Genomic DNA, 8,279 nt, shown 5'->3' on the forward strand with positions numbered 1-8,279 from the left:
CCTTGGCACATGAGAACAGCTGTTATGGTCAGTATGAGCTAAAAGCAACCATAAGTAAAGAACTTTAAGCAATTTTAATAATCTTTCAACCCGTTCTGGATTTTTTTTGCAATTTCCATGCGAAGATCTAGAAATGCCCACAAATCTTCAATGTTCCTTACATATTGTGGAAATAGTCAAAGAAGAGATTAGCTTGATGAACACATCGTAATTGATAATCATGATTGTCCGAAAAACAGCAAATATGCACAGCTCATCAATTAAATAATATTCTTGGGATACAAACAAGTTATTCTTATTGAATACTTGCTTCGGAGTTTCCAAATCATGACCAATAACGATGCTGGTCACGTCCTTACAGTCAATTTAGGATTAGAAGAGGAAAATTAGTTTAACACTCATTGTTGTAAAACAGCGGTTCTTAACATTTTTCTTGAGATGTACCCTTTGAACTTTTGCATCAATTGAGGTACCCCTACGTTTTTTTTGCTGTAAATGGAAATAATCGTAGCGCTTGAAGTATATCACAAATGGACCTGAAATCTAACAAAATATATGGCTCTCCATGGCGCGGCAAATGCTGGGTAAAGCGTACCATTGGTACTTCGCGTACCTGAAGGAATAAAATAGACCCCATCTCGCGGTCCTTAGCCTCTTACCCAGCAACTCCTATCCCTACCTCCCCGCGGTGCTGGCCGGGATACGAGCAACCTTAGGGAAGATCGGGTAACCAACCCCGGTGGGAACTATGGTCGTATGCTGACAGGGAAGGGGGGTTTGCTCCTTCCGAGGTGCAAATCTTATTGAGCGTCTGTTCTCCATGTCAGGATCGGCTCACAACAGCGTCTGTTCTCCATGTTAGGGCGGCTGATCATCGTCCGAGTGCCAGCGAGGGACTCTAAAGTGAAACTGTGCACCATGGTCCACCGGAAATAAGGAGGAATGGTCCCCGGAAATTTAGGGGTTTGGTGTCAGGCCCTGCAAGCCAGCCTTTAAAAAATCATAAGCAACGAACAATCAACAAGAGAGTACGGACCGGAATCATCGGCGAAGACCACTGCGACGAAATGGGACTAGCGATTGGAAACTCGGTTCGTGGAACTGCAAATCTCTCAACTTCATCGGAGCACACGCATACTCGCCGATGTGCTCAAGGACCGTGGATTCGGCATCGTAGCGCTGCAGGAGGTTTGTTGGAAGGGATCAATGGTGCGAACGTTTAGAGGTAATCATACCATCTACCAGAGCTGCGGCAACACACACGAGCTGGGAACAGCTTTCATAGTGATGGGCGATATGCAAAGGCGCGTGATTGGGTGGTGGCCGATCAATGAAAGAATGTGCAGGTTGAGGATCAAAGGCCGGTTCTTCAACTTCAGCATAATCAACGTCCATAGCCCACACTCCGGAAGCACTGATGATGATAAGGACGCATTCTACGCGCAGCTGGAACGTGAGTACGACAGCTGCCCAAGCCACGACGTCAAAATCATCATAGGAGATTTAAACGCTCAGGTTGGCCAAGAGGAGGAGTTTAGACCGACTATTGGAAAGTTCAGCGCTCACCGGCTGACGAACGAAAACGGCCTACGACTAATTGATTTCGCCGCCTCCAAGAATATGGCCATTCGCAGCACCTACTTCCAACACAGCCTCCCGTATCGGTACACCTGGAGATCACCACTGCAGACAGAATCACAAATCGACCACGTTCTGATTGATGGACGGCACTTCTCCGACATTATCGACGTCAGGACATATCGTGGCGCTAACATCGACTCTGACCACTATCTGGTGATGGTTAAACTGCGCCCAAAACTATCCGTCATCAACAATGTTCGGTACCGACGACCGCCGCGGTACGACCTAGAGCGACTGAAGCAACCTGATGTCGCCACTGCATACGCGCAGCATCTCGAGGCAGCGTTGCCGGAAGAGGGTGAGCTCGATGGGGCCCCTCTTGAGGACTGCTGGAGTACAGTCAAAGCAGCCATTAACGACGCAGCGGAGAACAACGTCGGGTATATGGGTCGAAGTCGACGGAACGATTGGTTCGACGAAGAGTGCAGACAGATTCTGGAGGAGAAGGACGCAGCGCGGGCGGTCGCGCTGCAGCAAGGTACCCGGCAGAACGTGGAACGTTATAGACGGAAGCGGAGACAGCAGACCCGCCTTTTCCAGGAGAAGAAACGCCGCCTGGAAGAAGCGGAGTGCGAGGAGATGGAACAGCTGTGCCGTTCTCAAGATACACGCAAGTTCTATCAGAAGCTCAACGCATCCCGCAAAGGCTTCGTGCCGCGAGCCGAAATGTGCCGGGATAAGGATGGGAGCATCTTGACGGACGAACGTGTGGTGATCGAAAGGTGGAAGCAGCACTACGAGGAACATCTGAATGGCGCTGAGAGTACAGGCAGTGAAAGTCAAGGCAGCGGAGGAGATGACTACGTCAGTTCAGCGGACGATGGAAGCCAACCAGCCCCACCTTGAGGGAAGTTAAGGATGCCATTCAACAGCTAAAGACCAATAAAGCAGCTGGTAAGGATGGTATCGGAGCTGAGCTCATCAAGATGGGCCCGGAAAAGCTGGCCACTTGCCTGCACAAACTGATAGTCAGAATCTGGGAAACCGAACAGCTACCTGAGGAGTGGAAGGAAGGGTTATATGCCCCATCTACAAGAAAGGCGACAAGCTGGAGTGTGAGAACTTTCGAGCGATCACCATCCTTAATGCCGCCTACAAAGTGATATCCCAGATCATCTTCCGTCGTCTGTCACCATTAGTGAACGAGTTCGTGGGAAGTTATCAAGCCGGCTTCGTTGACGGCCGCTCGACAACGGACCAGATCTTTACTGTACGGCAAATCCTTCAAAAATGCCGTGAATACCAGGTCCCAACGCACCATCTGTTCGTTGATTTCAAGGCGGCATACGACAGTATAGACCGCGTAGAGCTATGGAAACTTATGGACGAGAATAGCTTCTGATCAAAGCAACGGTGGATTGTGTGAAGATTTCGGGCGAACACTCCAGTTCGTTCAAATCGCGCCGGGGACTAAGACAAGGTGATGGACTTTCGTGCCTGTTATTCAACATTGCGCTAGAAGGTGTCATGCGGAGAGCCGGGTGTAACAGCCGGGGTACGATTTTCAACAGATCCAGCCAATTTATTTGCTTCGCGGATGACATGGACATTGTCGGCCGAACATTTGCAAAGGTGGCAGAACTGTACACCCGCCTGAAACGTGAAGCAACAAAAGTTGGACTGGTGGTGAATGCGTCAAAGACAAAGTACATGCTTGTGGGCGGAACCGAGCGCGACAGGGCCCGCCTGGGAAGCAGTGTTACGATAGACGGAGATACCTTCGAGGTGGTCGAGGAATTCGTCTACCTCGGATCCTTGCTAACGGCTGACAACAACGTTAGTCGTGAAATACGAAGGCGCATCATCTGTGGAAGTCGGGCCTACTACGGGCTCCAGAAGAAACTGCGGTCGAAAAAGATTCGCCACCGCACCAAATGTGTCATGTACAAGACGCTTATAAGACCGGTTGTCCTCTACGGACATGAAACATGGACAATGCTCGAGGAGGACTTGCAAGCACGTATTCGAGAGACGGGTGCTTAGGACCATCTTTGGCGGTGTGCAAGAAGACGGTGTGTGGCGGCGAAGAATGAACCATGAGCTCGCCCAACTCTACGGCGAACCCAGTATCCAGAAGGAAGCTAAAGCCGGAAGGGTACGATGGGCAGGGCATGTTGCAAGAATGCCGGACAGCAACCCTGCAAAGATGGTGTTCGCTTCGGATCCGGCAGGTACGAGACGGCGTGGAGCGCAGCGAGCGAGATGGGCAGACCAGGTGCAGAACGACTGGGCGAGCGTGGGGCGTATCCGAGGATGGAGAGATGCGGCCTCGAACCGTGCATTGTGGCGTCAAATTGTTGATTCAGTGTTATCTGTTTAGATGTTAACTAAATAAATGAAATGAAATATGGCTCTCCATAAACTTTTCTGAAATTTTCATTTTTTTTAAACTTCCCAATAAAATTAAGTTCTTACATCAAGGGACTTACTGTACGAAATGTTTTGACTCTTGAAAGGAGGCTTCCGAGCCTCTTGAAAGGAGGCTTCCGAGCCTCTTGAAAGGAGGCTTCCGAGCCTCTTGAAAGGAGGCTCCCGAGCCTCTTGAAAGGAGGCTCCCGAGCCTCTTGAAAGGAGGCTCCCGAGCCTCTTGAAAGGAGGCTCCCGAGCCTCTTGAAAGGAGGCTTCCGAGCCTCTTGAAAGGAGGCTTCCGAGCCTCTTGAAAGGAGGCTTCCGAGCCTCTTGAAAGGAGGCTTCCGAGCCTCTTGAAAGGAGGCTTCCGAGCCTCTTGAAAGGAGGCTTCTGAGCCTCTTGAAAGGAGGCTTCTGAGCCTCTTGAAAGGAGGCTTCCGAGCCTCTTGAAAGGAGGCTTCCGAGCCTCTTGAAAGGAGGCTTCCTGAGCCTCTTGAAAGGAGGCTCTGAGCCTCTTGAAAGGAGGCTTCGAGCCTCTTGAAAGGAGGCTTCCAAGCTTCTTGAAAGGAGGCTTCCGATCCTCTTGAAAAGAAGGCTTCCGAGCCTCTTGAAAGGAGGCTTCCGAGCCTTTTGAAAGGAGGCTTCTGAGGCGAGATAAGGTTCGAGGTTCCAAGCATCTTGAAAGAAGAACTCCGACCATCTTCAAGGGAGGGCTTCGAGCCTCTTGAACGAGGCCCTCCGAGTCTTTTGAAAAGAGCTTTCCTAGCCTTTTAAAAGAGAGACAGAAAAAAAAGAAAGTTTAAAGAAGAAAGTTCAAAAGAAGATTTCCAGGCCTCTAGAAAGGAGGCTCCCAACCCTCTTGAGAGTGGGCTCCCGAGCCTTTTGAAATAAGGCTGTCGAGCCTGTTTAAAAATCCCTTCCCTAAAATAAGCAGAAAGTCTTCATGTCGGGAAGAAGTCTTCATGTCTTTCAAATGGAGGCTTTCGAATCTGTAGACTCTAGATTTTAGTTAAGAATCATATTCTTAACATATTATTCAACATTCTGTTTTGACCCGGTAGATTGCATAGAAGATTTTTTAAATTTGCTCATTCGAGGTTTTGCTCTTTTGATCTTTTGTCCCACATCTCTTCATCCATTGTACTGGTTGGGATGGACAGGATTCAATATGATTTGCTGATTGCCATGCATAGGATGAAGGAGGTATTTTGGACCACCAGTTTGACGGCTCATATTTTGGACCACTGAGTATTATGTACAAGACAAAGTTTAGAAATAAAAAAAAATACAAAACTTTATCAATAAGTTTGGATTAAAATTGTAATTCATCCGCCATTAAGCATTTCGTCCGAGGTACCTCCTGGGCCCGGCGAAAGTACCATCAGGGGTACATGTACCGCAGGATGAGAACCGCTGTTATAGAAGACCGAGGAATGCTCTGCACCTCCGTGAGCGCTACGGGAAAGGAATCGTTGGTTTGTAGAGAAGGAAATTCATGTGAAGCCCATGGGTAAGCGACTGAATATTTATTGTAAACAACATTATTTGAAAACAAGAAGACGAAACCTGTTTTTCAAATCAATCCAACACAATTCAATGTGCTTCGTTTAATAAGCTTCTACAATACGATCGATTCCGCACTAAATAATTCTGTGCTCTTTGATGCAGACATTAGTTTTATCACTTCGCGTTCTCCCACACTAGCTGGCGTGATCAGCATCTACAACATCGATTGTACACTGGTTAAACAAATTTCTGCTACGCGAGGTAGATTTTTTTCACTTCGCGTTCTCCCGGACTAGCTGCCGTCCCATGACCAGCAGCAACACGATCGATTCCGCATTAATATTGTACAAATAGTAAAAAATATCACAAAATATAAATTTGAAACTTGGAAACACTGAAAACGTTTTATAGAAGCAAACTACATACGTATTTGTCGACTAAGAATGGGGTTATGTAGTAAGCGTTATTAGAATAAACTGTATAACTGTAAACTGTATAAAAGTTTTGAAAACAACTTAATAATTTTGTTCAGCGGCGCAGCCAAAATTTTTGATAAAATAAAGAATGGTTTAAGTTTGAATTTGTTTCGAAATTCCGCGGAATTCCGTTAAATTTCGTTAGAAGCTAGTTTTTTCTAGCGAAATTTTTATAATTTTACGAAACGAAACGAAATCAAGAAATGTGATTTCGCCATGCTAAAATTCCGCGAAATTCCGCGGAATTTCGTTTCGAACCACCTGAAACGAAATTTTTCGAAATACCGCATATGCTTATAAAAAATAGCTCAACAGATATTTTATTCGATCTTGAAGAGATACATAATAAATAAATAAATGTTGTTACAGTATATGTACTTGTAAACTCTGAATTATTTGTTACAGTGAGACTCAGCATTTTCGGCGATTTTTTATAATTTGCTTCTCACGCAATAATATGAGCCTTAACCCTTCAAGTTAGTACTTTGACGAAAGCTTTTAAATATATCTATCAGGTGAGGGTTTCGAAAAGGATATTGGTGTTAAAATCGCTCCGTTTCGCTTTGGTTTGCTTAATCGTTTCGTGCAGAGTGAATTTAACATCAATATATGCTTTAATCCTCGGGGCCCTCCTTAGCGGTAAGATGCGCGGCTACAAAGCAAGACCATGCTGAAGGTGGCTGGGTTCGATTCCCGGTGCCGGTCTAGACAATTTTCGGATTGGAAATTGTTTCCTCTTCCCTGGGCATAAAAGTATCATCATGTTAGTCTCATGATATACGAATGCAGAAATGGTAACTTGGCTTAGAAACCTCGCAGTTAATAACTGTGGAAGTTCTTAATGTAATGTAGTGCCAATGAAGAAGAAGAAGAAGAAGAAGAAGAAGAGGCTAACACGATGATACTGTTATGCCCAGGGAAGTCGAGACTATTTCCAATCCGAAAATTGTCTAGACCGGCACCGGGAATCGAACCCAGCCACCCTCAGCATGATGGTCTTGCTTTGTAGCCGCGCAAATATGATAGGCTTTGATCGTTAATATCTCAGCCGTTTCTGGATGGATTTTCAATTTTCTTGTACCATTCGATTATAGATGTTTTCCACCCGAAAACATCCTAGATCAGGTCAAGAATCTTTCTCACCATCTCCGGGTTCTGAGCCTTTGTTCGCAAGGCCAACTGGAGACCTCAAGCCAGCATAGTCGTCAAATTAATACAACTTACAGGGCTTTTAGCTGGTGTAGTTTCTACACGTGCGTTTCCTCTCGAAAGATTGGGGGCGTTTGACGGCAGCTTCTCGCTTACGTCTATTGATGCCAGTAGAGGGGCTCGGAATCTTGTTCGCTGCTGCAGTGGATGCGTTCTGGGAAACTTTCTTTTGCTTGTTTTTGCTGATTCCTAAGTGTCTGCCGGAGTAAACGCAAAATCCGACTCAACTCACGTGAAGTAATAATATTAATTACCAATAAACTGTCCAAATTCTTTGTAGCGTCTACTCTGACTTCCTCCATAGGACGACCACAAAACGCCGTTGGCAGCCCAGCATTCACGATGGGATTTTCTGTAATCAGCCCTCGGGGTATTAGGCTGAATTAGTGGTGGGTGCTTAGTCTCTGTTCCAGTTTGCGTCGGTGATGGTTGCAGCTGTTCACTATAAGTCAGGGTTGTGCTGATCCATTCTCATACGATAATTATTGGAATTATCATTTGATAACTTCTCAGGTGTGAAAAGTAAGCGAGTTGTCGTCGGCGATAACTTTATAAATTTTGGAATTGATTGATAATAAACACAAAATTATCATTTCACCAATTAAATGTCAACAATGAAGTTCAATCGGATGTTTGACATTGTGTTTTGGTTTTAATTAGGAACATAAGTTCAAAAACAGCATTTACCAATACTTCGAATCGAGATACAATTATAGATTCTCTCTAGCGAGTTTTTATCAATTGATAATTTGGATATGTGATCGCTTGAGAGTGTTGTTCATCCTCGATTATTTGAAAATTTCATTTTTATCTTCCTTTTCAAATTTTGATCTAAAAATTATATATATCACCAGGGTTTGCAATGCTCACTCAATCTCAGGAGTAAAGGATAAACAACGAAAACAGATTACCCCTGGGCTTGAAAAACGCTTGCTTTGGTCTCATCTAACAGAAAAGTCGAAAACCTGTAAATTACATACAGCTACGTAGTTCAACGTCACCTTTGCGTACAACCCGATTGGGCTGCACCTTTCAGTTTTTATTACAGTAAATGCTGCAGTAGTTTAGTAACGAACAATTCATTAGCAAGTCTGAACCA

Source organism: Armigeres subalbatus, chromosome 2 (genome assembly GCF_024139115.2).
Source record: "Armigeres subalbatus isolate Guangzhou_Male chromosome 2, GZ_Asu_2, whole genome shotgun sequence".
Classification (NCBI taxonomy): domain Eukaryota; kingdom Metazoa; phylum Arthropoda; class Insecta; order Diptera; family Culicidae; genus Armigeres; species Armigeres subalbatus.